The sequence below is a fragment of the Ambystoma mexicanum genome, chromosome 14 (genome assembly GCF_040938575.1).
Source record: "Ambystoma mexicanum isolate Mex_15411 chromosome 14, UKY_AmexF1_1, whole genome shotgun sequence".
In the NCBI taxonomy this organism is placed as follows: Eukaryota; Metazoa; Chordata; class Amphibia; order Caudata; family Ambystomatidae; genus Ambystoma; species Ambystoma mexicanum.
This window is the reverse complement of record NC_090940.1, coordinates 397,782,108-397,799,762: the sequence shown is the minus strand read 5'-3', so window position 1 is coordinate 397,799,762 and position 17,655 is coordinate 397,782,108. Positions and strand designations below refer to the sequence as shown.

At 44.7% G+C, this 17,655-nt stretch overlaps 1 protein-coding gene across 3 annotated transcripts in view; it reads left to right on the top strand.

Moving 5' to 3' along the window:
* PAK6 (p21 (RAC1) activated kinase 6) overlaps nt 1-17,655 on the top strand; it is a 939,585-nt gene that overhangs the window by 584 nt on the left and 921,346 nt on the right. The window lies entirely within an intron of this gene.

Below are 17,655 nucleotides of genomic sequence, written 5' to 3'. Positions count from 1 at the left end.
GCATAATTCGGAACTTCCAAATGGCCCAACGTCATCGAGGTCACCGTTATCCATCCCAGACTTATTAGTCAACGTTTATCTGCATCCTATGGCTGTTTTTTTAATACAATTTTTTATTTAAATGAAGGCGCAAGTTTCACCCAAAATCTCGCGTGAGAGCTTTTGTACAGCGTTTTCAATTAAAGGCATAGCCGTACGTGTACCCGGGTAAAAAGAGCTGTTGGCAGTAGTAGAATTGTAACAGATGAAGTAGTGGAACTGTGACAGACCGATAAGGGGCATGTGGCATGTCCGTTTAAATTTTTCTTTCTATTTCAGCCCTCATATAAAACGTTGTGTTGTGCAAAATGTCTACACTCTTTCTGTGCATGCTCCCGTGCTATCTGCAGTATGCTTGATTCCTCTTTTCATTTTATAGAGAACGAGTTGGTTTCCTTCTTGAAAAATAAAAGTATAGGAATGGTGAAAGTGTAGGAACAGCGCTCCTACTCACTTCGAACACTGTCTGTTGGAGAACTGCACGATGTTGATCCTCTTAACGTTTGCACTAAAGGGGTAGCTCGGTCAGAAATGTTATTGGCCCAATCGATCGGGCATGTATTTTAGAGCATACATCGATAGTTCTTAAAAAGAATTGCAATGCAACTTACCTGAGTTTTTCTCACTTTAACACATGTGAAAACGACGGGTCGGGTACTGCCATCTTGTGCTGATCTTATCTGTTGATCCATCGCCCTAAGAAGTGCCCTCGTGGTACTAATTCAGATCATCCGCCCCTCAAGTTGAAGACGCTCGCCATGAGCTCCACCTATTTTAATGACGTTCATGGGCAGCATAGTCAAACGTACCCTGTCATCACCAATGTCATAACGTTATCCAACGCAGAATGATCAAGCATATCCACAAACCGATGCAAAACTTTTGTTTCTTTTCCCAAAAATAATAAAACCAGTTTATTTTGAAGAAAACGGCAGTAGTCGGGAGTGTAACAAGTACTTTTAATTTTGACATAACAGTGAAAAGCGGTAATTAAGTCCACAAAAACATGGGTAACTTTTCCCAGTAGAAGTTATAGCTAGCGAACATCGCATGGTTCTACAGTGATCTTACATTGCTCATTCCATTCATCAATCGATTAATCTCAGTCTTTGCATTCTTCACAGAAAGTTGTTATCTTCCATAGCCGTTTTCTGACCGATGCACATGGCGTTCCATTACAGAGAATAAATGAGTGGTTTAAATTTCAAATGCAACACTTTCACATCTGCACGTTTCAGAGCTATTGGCTGTCATGTTGCTCTTCATAACTGCAACCGCAAAAGGATAGGTTGGTATCTGGCGATCGTCCCAGATTGTCACAGATGCGTTTTTGATGATTATTGTCCAATTGCGGTTGAAGAAGCTGTTGACCGGTAAACTGTATCCATGACAGGGGCATGTCTGTATAATATAAATATGTAAAATCGAGAATGCAAAAATATATTTCAGTACCCAATTTATAATTGTATATACACAGTACATATGTATGTTAACTATCAATTTAAGTTACGATTAACATTTACGATGTCTATTATTTGCGTCAAATTGAACATTCATCTGTCACAGTGTAAATCATGTAGCATACAGCACACTTGCCATCCTCACTTGCATAAATATAATTTCAAACTTTGCTTGCATTTTGTCTTGTGTTTCCATTCTCCCTATGTGACGGATGACCAACTGGTTCGAAAGACAGATCTCAGTAATAGAAACTTAACATTCCTACGAAAGCTTTCAATATAGTGAATCTTATCACTTCTTTGTGGCTATTCAACACATTTTGGCCTTCAATTGTTAGTGCGGTGGATTCAAGGACACATATCAATGCGACCCTTCATCCAGCTTTCACAGCGTGTCGGAGGGAGTTTCGTTTTGGGAACACATGCCACGAAATTGAATAATATTAATGGCAAGCTGTGCAATGAAAAAAAATGTCAACTATCCCACATATGAAAATATTTACTTCCATTGGAACGGTATCAATGCGTCTGGTCCCACAAGATTTAAATATTTTTTCAAAGATGATCTCAGGCGAGGTGCAGGCAGGCTTGGATTTCCCTATACTTCAATATGGCAATGCCCGAAAAAAAATCTAATAGTGTGGGGTCGTTTTTTGGAGCCAGAGTGGGCCACTTCTTTTCTGAAATGAACAGAATTTGAATCCAAAAGCGGCAGGTTGATATATAGCGATGGCACAGACAGACCGGGAAGGGAGGGGGGGCAAAGGGCGATTTCGCACCAAGTTGGGGGCATGGTTGCATCCAGTGCAGCACATGCAATGAGCAACAATAAAAAGAAAAAAAGCTGACATCACTTAAATTCCAGCATGCCTCGAATGAGTGCAGTATTGAAAGGCTTACTGTTTTCTGTGTGTGTGTGTGTGTATATAGATATATATATTCCAACAATCATATTGATTTCTGCATTGATGCATGCATACCTGGTTGTCCTCCACATGTGGGCCTCCACAGTAAGGTGTAAATGTGCAAAGGCCACAGGAGCATGTTCATAGTGCACATTGGCAAGACCTATTCCATCGCTCGTTATTTCAATGTTGGCTAACACTGTGGCACATCGCAAGACAAAAAGGGGGCGGGCAGGGAAGAAAAAAAACAATAACGGTCCTACTAGGCCTTGTGCCATTCGGATGTTATGTTACGTTATCCGAGTTTATAAAGCACACTTTCACCCAAAGGTATCCTGGCTCTGGGAGCCCACATAGCTAAACACTGTAGCCTAAAAGAGAAAGGTCTTCAGGGATCTTCCGAATTGTAGATGATTTGAGATATTTCTAAGTGCGGGTGGCAGGTCATTTCATAACTGAGCCGCTGCCACAGAGAAAGCCTGCCCTCCCACTCGAGAGTGGCGGAAGGCAGGTACACAAAGCAGGCCAGCAGACCTAGAACACAAAGCCAATTAGGGCCATAGCAGCAACATTTATCATGGAGATACTCAGCTCCCAGGCCCGACAAGGCCTGGTGAACCAGACACAGTGATTTAAACTTCACGCACTGTGCAACCGGAAGCCAGTGTAGTAAGCGCAAGATTGGAGTAATGTGACCTCCATACGGGGATCCAGTGGCCAGCCGAGCAGCGAGATTTTGTAGGCGCTAAAGCCGCTGGACGAGACCTTTTGGCTGAGCAAGCTAGCGAGCATTACAATAGTCGAACCGACTCAAGACCAGGGCGGCTACAACTGGTAGTCTCAGTTTACAAGGTATAAGGGGGAGAACTGTCCTCAAGACCCTCAGATGGAAGTGTGTTGCCTTACACACCGCTGCAACCTGGAGCTCCATGGAAAGGGTTGAGAAGAACACGACCCCCAGATTCTTTAGTGGTGACCGGAATAGGGAGGGGACCAAGGGAGGATGGTCCGAAGTAGGACACCCAGAGTGAAGGATCCGGGGGGGGGGGTGGCACCCACCACCAGCACCTCCGTCTTGTCACCATTAGGTTTCAGCCATTTGAGGTTCATCCACTCTCCCACGGCAGAGAGACACCGAAAAAGGCGTGACGACATCGCAGTCTGCTCGAGATCCAACTGAATCAGGATCTGAGTGTCGTCCGCATAAGAATAGCATCTCATGCCGAAGGAGCAGATGAGACAAACAAACGGCTGAATGTAGATATTAAAAAGTATCGAGGACAAGGGAGAGCCCTGGGGAACACCACAAGAAAGGGAACAGAGAAGTGAGAAAAACAGGGCTAGTGAAGGAATTTGGCCTCTCTCTGCCAGAAAAGAAGCAAATCAGGCAAGTACTTGACCGGCAATACCGGCTTGGACTGGGTGGGCCAACCGAGTGGGGTGGTCAACGGTGTCAAATGCCGCAGACCGATTGAGCAAAATCAGTGCACCCACCCCAGCTGCATCGACCAGTACAGTCAGATTGCCCAGGACAGATACCAGGACACACTCTGTGCCCCGGCCTCGTCGAAAGCCGATTCAACGGGGTCAAGGAACCTGGACGTCTCCAGAAATGAGGAAAGGAGAGGGGAGATCAGAGCCTCGAGAAGCTTCTTCAGGGAAGGCAACTGTGATATTGGATGGTAATTAGTTGGGAGGGCTTCTTGAGAAGGGGAATAACCGTAGCTTGTTTCACCTCCCTAGGTCCTGTCAGTTAGGCCACATCCCTATCAATGGCCTTAGAAATCTCATGCAGAAGGTCAGTGAAAATGTCGTACATACAGCCCACTGATGCGAACATACCACCAAGACGACCCCAGGAACCATGCTACCTAATGCAGTAGCCTGGGGAGACAGCAAGATGTTATGTTTAATAGTATTAATGTTGGAAATGAAGAACTGAGATAATGAATCGCAAAGCTCCTGAGAGGGAATCACAGACAAAGAGAGGTTAGTGTCAGATGAGAGCAACCTAACCACTGAGAATAACTCCCTTGGGGCACAAGGAGGTATACAAGTGCAGGGGGGAGGAGGGGAAGAAGAGGGCCAATGGGGCTAGGCAAGTGCTAAGGGAAAGCCAGGTGGGTAAGTGCCAGGGGAAGCAGGGAGTGAGCTTCACATGCAAAGCATGAGGACGGGATGGACCAGGCGGGTGTACCAGGCTAAGTAGGGATGCAGTTTTGGAGATACTTCCAAGTGAAAGAAACATAATTGTTCAGACGATAAATCCAAAGATGAACACTGGTTTCATATTAGAATGAGTAATTTATTTCATTTGCAGAAAATTATTTTGTCAGTGATCCTTCGAAGTTATATTGATGTAGAGGAACAACATATTATATTAGCAGTGTTGGTCGTCAAATACACAACATATATATAGTGAACTTACCCGTTACTTGGATTACCAGGGTGAACTGTAGATCAAAGTTTGTGCAAAAGGACCATCATCGTTCGCAACACAGATTTTGTAAGGCAGGCAGCCCTAAAGGCATGCAGCTCAGTAACGCATAGCGGTGGTGTGTCTTCTTCGGCAATATATGCCAAGCAGCCAGAGTTTTCTTTGCAACAACAGTTCTCCACCAGAGCAAGCATAAGCTCAAAACGATGGCAGGTACACCAGGTGGAAACCTCTTCCATGCGACAGGGTTCAGGCTCCGGTAATTGATCCTCATTCCTTTCATCTGATTCCACATCGTCTCGACTTTCTCTTTCAAGGATTTCCTCTTCTGAATATTCAGGCTTGGTGTATTCCTAAGTCTCTCTGAATCTCTGCGATTGATTGCTCCTTCTCGCCCGCAAGGTTGGCTAGTAGATGTATATTCTCAATCTCCTGTATGCTCTTACTGCTTGTAGGGGGTAACTATCCACGGATAGAGTCACCCCCTACAAGCAGTAAGAGCATTGTAGATGCACAATTTGAAAAACAGGACAATTGGCTCTCACTTAGTACGAGACCAAGTGGCTTTCACAAGTGTGGGACCTGTAATTTTTGCCAGTTCGCTTTATCACCTACCAAAGTATTTACATGCCATGGTAACCTGAGCACTAATATTACTGAATTCATAAACTGCTGTTCCAAGTTTATTGTATACGGCATCGTATGTGTTTGCAAAAAAGTATATATTGGCAGTACCATCAGGGAACTGAGAGTACGCATTAGAGAACACCTGTCGAACCTCAGTAGCCAAGACATGAAATTGCCCTTTGCAACACATTGGCAAAAGGAGCACCAGCTGGAGCACAGAAAGGACATCAGATTTGTGGGCCTACAACATGTCAAACCACATGCTAGAGGAGGCAACAGGCAACTGGCAACAGGCAACTGAAATTACAGCAAGCGGAAGCTCGTATGATTTGTAGGCTCAGAGGTGTGCAACTTGGACTCAACCAAGAACATGAACTAAATGTGTTTCTTTGAAGTTCTAGATGTATAATATTGATACTCGTGTCTGTCACCACATCACAAGAGAACAAGCAGCCTTTAGATTGACTCCCCTAACCAATTTCAATTCGGCATTTAGAATTCAAGAGAACAAGCAGCCTATCGTTTGACTCCCCCAATTTCAATTCGGCATTTAGAATGCAAGTGGTTTAAGACTATTACTTGACACATGCACATATTCTGTTACAATGCTCATTAATCTGTCAGACTCTACTGATTGACCTCACTGGTAATTACCTTAACTAGTTGCATTTCATTTTAAGTATATATTTGAGAACCTAATTTGGACTCTTTGCCGATAAACTTGTAGTACTCTCCCATACAATTAGAATTAACCTGGCACTGCAACCCATACATGTCCTTTTACCTGGGACCCACCATGTTACTATTACTGCGCAACCACTTATGGTTTTGCTATATAAGCATAGAAAGCTTCGACTTGGGCGTCATCACTTTTGAACTGGCGCCACAGCCTTTACATACACGGAATAACTCCATGAAACTATACGAACACAAAAGATTTTTCTAAATATCTGTTGTATCTTGAATGACACGGGCATTTAAAAACTGTGTATATATAGTCCTTTTTTTCTCTATAAACTATATGACTAACCAAAATGACAGCCAGATAGCCGGTTTTTTACATACACGTCTTTTTTAGGATAGAATACCTAATTAAATACTTCGCAATCAACAATAAGATCGAGGATAATACAACATATGTTGTGCCTATTTTTACTCTATTAAACTGCACCTCGAATTAGAACGTGCTATCTAAGTGAGGCACACCAGTTTCAGCATTCGTATAACATGTTACTTTGGCTATTATCTCAAATACATAAAGGATGCAGCAGTAACATTGAATATTTCTCTGCATATCCCAAAAAACGGTTGCAGTACCAGGCTTGCCTGTTTCTTTTCTCTAAAAACTTAAAGAACACGGCAGCCTTCGAGTTCGTACTCTGCACTTGGTTGCCCGGCAACCCTGATCACAATGGATCACATGACCGTGGGCTTTAAGTCCCACCTGCGCTGTGAATGGCTAAACCAGACAACACCCACGTTCCTGGAGGCACACGACTCACGGACGTGCTGGAGACAGCACCAGAACGCAATGAAGCGGCGAAAGTGAAGCAGCTACAAGTAAGCACTGACGAACTTGCCTCTCCCTCTGTATATCACGGCAGAGTTTTGGGCAAGCTGACTAATGGGAGACCTGTCTTTTGTGCTTTCTCCCATAGTTAGACTTAGAAACTTAAACCGAATTGCAGCACGGAAACGGCAGTGCGTGACTTTTTGCAATATGCACTTAACTTGCACCTGTTGGTAAGCACGAGTTCTCTTACCCAATATTCAGATTAGCATTGTACTTGGTAAAATCTATTTTCTGACATTGATAGCAATACACCTAGTAATTAGTGGAACACTTTTCACTTTACAGCTAACTTTGGGAAAAAGAACAAGAAAATCAGCTAAGAGATTAGATCAAAGGACCACTTTAACAGGTATCATGCGCCTCTGATCTGCTTTTTCTCTGTTGGTTGTGGTCACGGCCGATTTCCAATATAATTCATTCTGTGCGAGGATATTTGAAACCTCTAATATATTTTATTTTAAATGATAAGTTGCGGACCCAAATTATTATGATTTTTTTATCTCTCTACTTGATGTATTTAATCAAAATTGAGAATCACTCTGTACTCAGTACTAATTTATTTTCTTTTTCTCTTTCTTTCCTTTTTCTCCCCCCCCCCAAATCTGTTGGTCTCTCTCCTCGCACCGGTACTTGGTACGCATTGTGCTAATATAATCCAATATGATGATAGCATTTTCAATCTATTACGTGACAACTCTCACAATGCCAACTTACCCTGTTATAATGTATGTTAATAGTGAACTCTTATTATCACCCATCTAAACGCCCTGAGGATGGCCCAGAGAGGGCTGAAACACGTGTTGGCGTGACGTGTGATGCTTGTGAATAAACCTTTAAAACTACTTGACGGATATTATATTTACTTATACAGCTCCTTGTCACTTGTTTCGGCAAATAGTAATTGTATGTATATGCACCTTTGTTAAAATTATCTTCAACATACATGTGGGGGTGAGCGCAACTCGTGAGACATTTCCTAATTCATATGTTCATTCAAATGATGTTCTCTGATTGGGTCAAGAGTTTATCACATTGCTGGGCTGTTAGTGGCATTTTGGAATTGCTGATGTTTGACTTTGGGATTCTGCAGCGTGCGGCAGTGTCCCCTCATGTTTCTTGCAAGTAGGTAAGAGTTTTTACTGGTTTACAGGCTGCATGCCCTTTGAGTGCTGAGCTCCCAGGTATGTTGTTTGTTTGGCATATTCGTAATCTCTATACTTCCACATTAGTTTGTTCTTGAACGCTCTCGTATGCAGTGAGCACCATGATCCGGTTTCTCACGATTAGAGGATTTTCCTAATCTACCCTGCTTGGCTTTTACCATGGATAGCCAATGTAAAGATTTTCTCCTGCCAAATTCCTTGAGTCTCAATGCATGCTGGGACTTGTAGTCCTCTGCCAGTTTGTGCTAACTTGGTATTTTCCACGGGAGGTATCAAAATACTGCATGTGAGGGAAGGATGAGCCTGCTGGATTCCATCCCTTCCCCCATCTGGGAGAGATCTTGGGCAGCGGCCAGGTGAATCCTGTCCCTAGCGGCTTGCACCCCCCACACAGAAAGGAGGGGAGTTTACTCAACTCACCACATGAGGCAGTTGGGGAGCTCCTTCAAACTGGCCACGGGTGTATTTGGGAACATGGTTATTTGTGCATGTTTAAGAGCACCTGGCACTGTGTCCTGTTGGTGGGAGGTATTTAAGAGTCATGTGCTATGCAATTTAAATGTGTTGATGTATCTTACCATGCAAGCCACAGACCTGGTTTAAGTGGATGAGTCACTGCATCAGTTCTGTCTGCTTTAAACCCACAGGACATGGGACGGTGCATTCATTAAAAGAAGTGTAAGACTTCGTGGATCTGAGGCGTGTTATGGGTGTTGGAGGGATGTTTCATTGTTACCCACATACTGTTTTTAGTTGTGATATTGCTGTTAAAGAAAGCTACATGGTTTCAGTCTACTGCAAGGGAGAAGGGATGGAGGAAAGTAATGGTACATTTTAGAGAGATTTTATGTACATGATTTCATGGTCCAACATAAACATGGTATTCATGTGGTTGTTTTGGAAAGAACTTACATGTCGCCTTGCAGCGATTTTACAGAGCTCCGTTTGTAGAATTGCCATAGGCACTCTGTCTGTCAGTTTTGTGTGGTGCACCTGTGAATTAGTTGATAGAGGAACTTGGATTTTGAGGGTCAGCTGTGCTGCAGTTGGTCTGTGGGGTCCTGAAGGACCAGGGATTGCTCATTTGTATTTTTCTTGGTTCTTTAAAAAAAAAGGTTTTGCTCGGTGCTTTTGTGAGGAGACATTATCCTGTCCCTTTTCCATCCCAGTTACATCCCCTGTCTTTCTTGCTTTGTGTCCCCTCTCGCTATTTCCTCTGAACCCACTGCCTGATTCACCCATCTCCCTAGCTGTCTCACCATGCAGGCTGTTCACCCACTGATGAGTCACCAACCTAGTGTAGCCTAGACCCTGCATTCCTTATCCCACCATTAAGGCACGATCCGTGGGACAACTAGTACTCCATTAGAGTTTAATATTACAGGTACCTGCACACTGGTACCTGTCATCATTGCCTCTCATATCCACCTTCATGCTCACAAGCCCTTCTCCACTTTTACTCTCCCTTCCCCACTTATCTTTGCTTCCACTATTTGAGAGGCCAGTTATGGCTCAGCTCAGGAGCCTCGTGTCTTCAATGCACAGCCATGAAAATCGCATTCCTTCCTACTTTTCCTCTTCCCAATTCAAATAGTAGGGAATGCCATAGCTGTTGTGCTCACCTTTTCAGTTTTCTTGCCACCATAAATTGTTTATACCGTTACCGTGAATAACCCTAAACCTCCTAAATGGTCTATCCCTGTGCTCGTTTTATGTGATGTGATCGAGATAATTGCTTTCTCTTCAATTGGCTGCGCTGTGGATCAGCTCCATACTGAGCTATGAGGGACTGCAAGTGCGAGAGAGGCGAGAAAGACATTGAGATAGATGGGGAAATGCCTGTATGGTGTGCGTGTATCATACGGTTAACACATGCTATCTCTGATCGACGTTTTGTGCAGAAGAGGGTATTTCACGTTCTTGGGCCAAAATAACTCTGCCAGGCTTTTTGGAGCTACCTGCACATCACACAATCCTATGTAAAGCCACTGCACTATTCTATGCACGCATGCAGCATTGCTATTAGCAAAGAATGTTTTCTTGACATATTCTTTGGTAAAGAAATTCTGAATGCACGTATTCCATGGCTTTGGCATTTTGATGGCCGCTATTCCATGGCTTTGGCATTTGATGGCCTGCCACCAGCTTTATGATTGGTATTCTTTTTAGTGACACTCGGCTTACTTTTTGAAATGTTTGTGCTGTGGCATTCTTATTTTAAGGTTCACATGATTTCTCTAGTGGCACAAAAATCTTCTGTTGTGCATTTGTTTATGTTGGGCCAGAATTATATTTTTGGGGCATGTGGCGGGCGTCTTCTTTGCATTTTGTGGCACCCCTAATCTTTACCCCCTTTGGTTTTTGGGATCCATGCCCTCCTTTTGTGATTTTAGTGAAGTGCCCAAGCCACTTCTACCCTTTTTAAGGATATGGCCCTATAGTAGCCCATATGCCTTCTAGGCCTGGGGCGCATTTTATTCACCCCGTTTTGGGCTTAGGGTGATTATACCACCCTGCATTGGTTTTAGATGGTAGGCTGATGCCAGCAGTAATTACATTTTGGCTTACCAGGGATGCACCATAGGGGGACTCGCTGCTCTCAGTCATTTTGTTTTGGGACATTCATTTGTTGGGGGAAACTACAAGGCAGCCCTAAACTTGCTGTTATTCAAACACGGGCTCACTCTGAGCCCAGCCCTGTACCCTCTGCAGGGTTTGGACTAGTCTATACCGGTTACATGTCTCTATACCGAAAATGTTATATTGAAACACACATATATAGAGTATTTCATAACGAAAACCTGTATACCGAATGCATTTTTAAAACCCACCTCAAACATTTCCCCAAAAAATGTAACTGTTTACCCCACCCAAAAATACATTTGGTATACATGTTTTCGTTATAAAGTTTTCGATCTATGTGTGCTTCAATATAAAATGTTATATATGTATGTATTTAATTTTTGTATAGCGCCGGTAGCCTGCGGGCATCAGGGCGCTTGTACATAAAACACTGATACTGCGAGACGGACGATAAGTACGAGACGGACAAGTACAAATAGCTACTGCCTAAAGAGTGTCCCTGAGAAATGGCCTTCGCCTGAATTCTCATCTAAAGAGGTGTGTCTTCAGCAGCTTCCTAAACGCGGAATGATTAACTTCAGACCTCAGGGATTCGGGGACGCTGTTCCACAATTTAGGAGCCAGCACAAGAAAAGATCTGCCCAGCCCGGTTTTTAGCTTGAACTTGGGCACGATCAAGAGGCATTTTCCCCCCGAGCGTAGATTTCTACTGGGATTGTTGGGCACTACACACGTTTTCAAGTAGGCAGGCGCTGTGCCAAAAAGGCACTTGTGTACCAGGCAGAGAGCCTTGAACTTTATGCATTCTTCTACTCTAAGCCAGTGCAGAGCAAGCCTCTCTTCAGTAACATGGTCTTTCCTCTTCAGATTTTTCACTAACCTGACCACGTTGTTCTGGATCACCTGACAACTGGATAGATCCTTGGATGAGGCCCTCAACAGCAGGGCATTCCCGTAGTCGAGCCGTGAGAGGATAATGGCTCTGGCTATCGTTGCCCTGTTTCCCTCATTAAGCAATGGCTTAATGGCTTTCATAAACCTGAGATAGTACGCTGTGTTTTTTTGGAGGAAACTGGTCTGGGCGTGAGATTCTACCACAGAATCGACCATCATACACAGAGCCTTCACCTTAGGGACCACCTGAATAGTGGCGTTCTTAACTTGGAATGAGTTGTACTCTGCCCCCAGTTTTTCCAGCTAACGACTGGAGCCAAACAGCATCAGTTTGGTTTTTGAATCGTTCAGGCACATCCAGTTTGCCTGCATCAAGTCGTCTATTATCTTGTAAACCCTAGTGATCACTTCGCTGTCTGTGGCATGATTCCTGCCCCCCAACTCCAATATGAGTTGAGTGTTGTCTGCGTAATTTGTAAACGACACTCCGGCTTTCACCAGTAGGCTACACAAAGTGCGCATATATATGTTGAACAGCATTGGAGATAAGCTGACCACTTGAGGAACTCCGAATAGGATGTCACATGGGTCGGAGAAACTGCTACCCCAGTGTACTCTCGCTTGACGGTTGGAAAGAAAGGACAGGAGCCAATCAATAGTTCCCTCCGAGCAACCAACATTCTCTCTAAGCACCTTGATGAGAAGGTGGTGATCCACCAAATCAAATGCGGCACTAAGGTCTAGGAGCATCAGCATCCCCAATTTGTTATCGTCCAACAAAGTCAGCATGGCTGTTTCAGTGCTGTGGGATGCTCTGAAGCCAGATTGTTGCTGGTGCAGAATCTCCTGGTTCTCTACAAAGTATTGGAGTTGCTGTGTAGCTACCTTATCTAACAGTTTCAGAATAAAGTTCGATTTGGTTATGGGACGAAGATTTGCAGGATCTTTGGGATCTAGTCCCGCTTTTTTTACAAGTGGGGTGATGGTGACTTTCTTCAGATCTTTAGGCACCATGCCCTCTTGAAACAAAGCATTCACTATTCTCTGGAGGATGGGAGCAAATATATCCTTGTGTTGGAGAATGATACCAGGAGGCAGGATATTTTCTGCGCAAGTGGTAGGTTTCATGCTATTCAGCACCTCTAGCATATCTGCCTCTGAGATGGGGTCGAATTTAAAGAGTTGTTCTCTGGCAGATACCTTCACTTCAATGGGGCAGGTCTCCTGATTAGAAGTAGTTCTGGCCTTAATAATGTTTTGTCTCGCCTTTTCCGTTTTGGCTTGAAATGCATTAAGCACCGTATTACAGTCCTCCTCAGATGGCGTGAATGGTGGGGTAAGAGATGCAGGGTTTTCTATACTGTTACGAAAGATTTCGTAATTGTAGGTAATTTTCCTTCGATGTGGCAACCCCTAAACTTTTTGCTGTTGTTTTTCACCTTGTTCTTGACTTTGCCAGAGAAGTGCAGCCTTCTGCCGCACTCCTCTGGGCTTTCGCTCCTTTCTTACGGGGAAACTGACATGCCCTTAAGACAGTCAGTACCGGGGAACGCTGTTTCCCGTAGTTTCTTTTATCATGTTGCGGCTTTCGTGCAACATGACACAAGAGGGCACTGTAAGCTAAGTTACAGCTCTCTTGGGTCTCTAGCCTTCTACAGGCCCTAGATACCCGTTTAGGATTGTATCTGATCGGTGCAAGTGATTCAGGGACGGGAATGGTGGCAGCGATCGTTTCTTGTGTTTTGAGCTCCTTTTTGCGTTCTAAGCGCGTTTCTCGCGCTTAACCCAAAATGGTGGCCTGGCTCCCAAAATGGCCAGACCACGAGGCTCCTTTGTCCTGTCCGCTGATCGTCTTGCTCCCTTCACCTTCGCCAGGTCGATCCGACCTGGGGCCTTCCTTATTTGGGCATGTACTTTTCCGCGAAACACGGATGCTTTCGCGGGCTTCTACATGTCTTGTGTGTGCCTCCAGGATGTGGGCTGGGATGTCTGGTCCCAATACACATCCTGGGTGCCAGAGAGTCTAGGGTGGTGTGAATGCCTGGGACCACCGTGGTCCGTGATTGGTCCACGAATGGTGTGAGTGTTGATGAGCGGATCTCCCATTGGGTCCCCTCCGTTTTGGCGCGAAGGGAACTGTGGATAAGAGGGGGCTGGAAACACCACTATCATGTCGATCTCCTGAGTTCTCACGAACGAAGGAATACAGGAGCCAAGTATCCTGCAACCAAGAGGCTGGACCGAGGAATCGCTGGTGACCCGCTGAAGGACTTCTCGTCTGCACTGCTGTCGCCTTGTGAAACCCTTTTCACCTTTGATCGAACTAGAAGGCCTGTACTGGTACTTCGACCCTTGGAAAAGCGGGAGCAGCTATTCTCGGCATCTTCACCATCTCCTGCCAGTAAGCCTTCGGAAGCGTCTCTGGGCCATCCAGCTGACTGACCAGCTTACACGGGAGTCTTGCTCTGTAACCGCCGCCAGGTTGTGTAGTATTTCGAGTCCTTGTCACTCTCACACGCTTCGTACACTTGACGTTCCCAGGTCTGAAGTGAGTAGTGTACATTGGGCTCAGATACACACGGCCGCTCCGTTGCCCTGCTGTGGTAACGAACTGTGCGGGTTTCTTCGATTGGGACGTCTTTTTAATCAACACGACGACGAGGCGTTCCCTGCTCTTCTGAACCTGCCAGCTACTGAAACGGACGCGGAGAAGCCTGGGTCTGCTTGCATCGGGGACCGGTGAGTAGCATAGCTAGGATCTGGTCGCCCTCCTGCAGGAGCCCATTGCTTTTCCCCGCTGTGTCAAACAGCACCCTTTTCCGTACTCGCGCTCTGCTTCTGCCCACTGTGGAGGCTGCGCTTGAGTCGCGGAACTTGTTCTTCTTCTTTTGTGCACTAAACTGAACTGCCTGATTTCCCTCGAAGAGCTTCTCCTTTTGCCCGTTGGCACCAGCGTGTGCAGGTACTTTTGAGCACAAGGCTCCACTCTTCGCAGGGCTCGGACTTCTATCTAGTTAGTTGCCTCTGAAGGCGAACTGGGTCTAAGCGTTATCTCGCACCGCCTGTCTTCCTTCCCTTTTAGGTGGACTACCCATTTCGTGCATCTAACGCTTGAGACTGTAGTATTTGTTTATATATTGTGTTGATATGGTATGTGTTGGTTTACTATCGTTATATTGTGATTTTCTCGCTACGGTCATTGTTTTAAAGGCCTTGAAATAAATGTGTATATATTTTTAATATAACAACTGTTTGGAGTAGTTTGTAAGTGATCTTGCTTTGTGTGCTCATTGCGGGCTTTCAGTCACCCTCACCCCTCTTGAGACCTAGTCTTGACCGTCACGATTGCTACCTTGATTGGTCTGGCTCGTCCAGAGGTTACCCTGTTCCAAGTAATTAGGTTGGCCTTCTGAACTTCTGCGCCACCAGGACAGAGTTCAGAAATCCGTCTTAACATATACTCTTCAAGATGAAGAGTTTGCTTGTATTGTTGTCAGCAAGCTCGATTTCCGCATTGAAGAAGTTAGCCTTAGCTGACTTTCTCTTTATATTCCATATCCTTCCTTTTCCAGCTCGCTTTACTATCTGCCGATTTATCTGTGATCCATTTTCTTTCCAAAGCCCGTTTTTCCTTCTTCAATGAAAGAAGCTCTGGTGTATACTATTTTTGTTTGTTACTATTTCTCCTAGTTAGCTTTGTGGTAAGCGGTGCCACGGATTCTACTAACTCAAGTAAGTGTTTATTATATTTGTCTAGCAATTCGACACATGAGTCGTGGTCCTGAAAGGAGCACATAATTTTGTCCAAGCAGGGCTTGAGCTGAAGTTCATTTAAATTTTTAAAGTTTCTGATTGCTACCTTAATGTGAGGGTTATGCTTATGTGCATAACAGGGCAGTTTTAGGTTAGTCGATGTCAAATGATGGTCACTCCAAATGCAGGGAGTGGTGCTACAGTTTTGTAATGAAATGCTGTGACCACACAGCCAGTCTAACTGGTTTCCCTGAGGGGTAGTGGGATCTTTATTAAGGACTATGAAGTCAAGGTTATTCAGAGCTTTTTCCAGCGCTATAGCCCCTTTGTCCCTCTTATTGCCTCGCCAAAAGGTCCATAACGACCGTAGACACGTTGACGGATCTCAAAGTGTTTAAGTGAGAGCAAAGTTCCAGTGAGAAGTCTGAGACCAATGACGGTGGTCTATAGATAGCTATCAAGTTAAGGCAATTGTTGGATGAAAAAAGCAATTTGAGGTGTAGGGCTTCGCACCCGCTGAATCCTACAGATACCTTGAAAAGTTTAAGGCTGTTCTTGGCAATAATTGCTACCCCATCTCCCCTTCCCTGTACTCTGTTGTCGTAGTAAATAGTGTAATCTGCTGGAATGGCCTGCTCACATGTGGGCCCCACTGGATCTTTGAGCCAGGATTCTGTTATACAGAGTATATCAAAATTATTGGAGGATATCATGTCTTTGATGTTGATAGCGTGTTTGGTTAGGGAGCGTGTATTGAGAAGACCAATATATATAAACACTGCATACTGTTTATACCAGTCCTTAGCCTTTGACAGGACAATACACATACTCTGTGGGTGGATCGGGAATTGGCAGATTTTACTGTCATCCTTCTTAGCTGGCCGGCAACATATTTGTGGTCCCCTGTGTGTGATTGGAGGGATGGCCTGTGCCAGCCCATGTGTGTTTGGGTATCTATGGGAAACGCAAACCCTGCCTCCATTCTGCTGGTTTTCTGCTGATATTCTGCAGGTTTGCTTATCTGGACGATTAAGCCACAAAGACGCTGTAATTTTAGGTCCATATCTGGCCATATTGGCTGTGTCTTGTATCCTTCCCTCTGCTCCGGTTTTCATTTTTGGCTGCTGGACATTATTCCTGGGCTATCCTTGTCCTCTCACTAGTCCTCCACACTGGACGGGCTGGGATTCCCCTACTGAGACTGTTTCTGTGCTGTTTTACTTTAGTCTTCCAGAAATACCATCTAGGTCATGCACCTTAGGAAGCTACTGTCGTCCAGAAGGGTTGTGGGATGCCACAATGCCACCTCTTCCGTTCACCTGGGCCATCTCAAGTCACCCCCCATTGTCTTCATTGAGGAACCATTTTCTGCCTGCTTCCCTTCAAGCCAGCAGAATCTGCTTAATCGGGTTCCACCGTCTTCCTGGAGCCATCTTTGTCATTGTGCCCTCTCCTGGGCGGTGTGTACCACTCTAAAGGAGGCAGACTATTCTGCATTTGGGCCATCTGGGTCATCATCATTCCAGTGTTGACGTCCATGTGAAACCGGATCCTATACACCACCATGCACAAGAAGATTCTTTACCCAACAAATTGTTTTGCCTTTCCCGACTGAGCCAATTATTTGGTAACTGCCACCTTGAGTTCCAACCTCTGGACGCTGGGTTGGTGGGTTATTCCACGGCTGTTCCTACAGACTTTGTGCTGTCGATTGCTGTGGGAAACATTTGAACTAACCTGCAACTAGGCTTTGTCCTGTTGATTCCTATGGGGAACCTTTGAACTAACCTGCAAGTCTTTAAAAGTGACTTTGAAGGTACTTACCTGCAATTGGGCATTTCTCCTGAGTCTACTTTGGGCTTTGGGTCCAGGGAGCTTTAGGCCAAAGACTAGAATTTTAGAATGTACCACTATTTTTGTAATGAATTTTAAAGTATTATATGACCCTCCGGTCTATGAAACTATCTTGCTAAATGTTGCCCGTGTGGCTACGTTTGTATCCTTGTCTTTCTAGGAGTGTATTGTGATCTCATGAGTCTGGTACCATCTGACCTTTGGTGGTTGTAAGGCTTGTGTTCTAAAGTATTAACCCTCTTTTCTTGCTATGGGTGCTATTTATAGTGTATTTTGTATATTTCTATCATTTAGGTTACTGTGTACTAGAGGTTTGGGAATTATTGTGTCTGGGTTTCTGTTTTGGCATTTTGGATCATTAATGTGA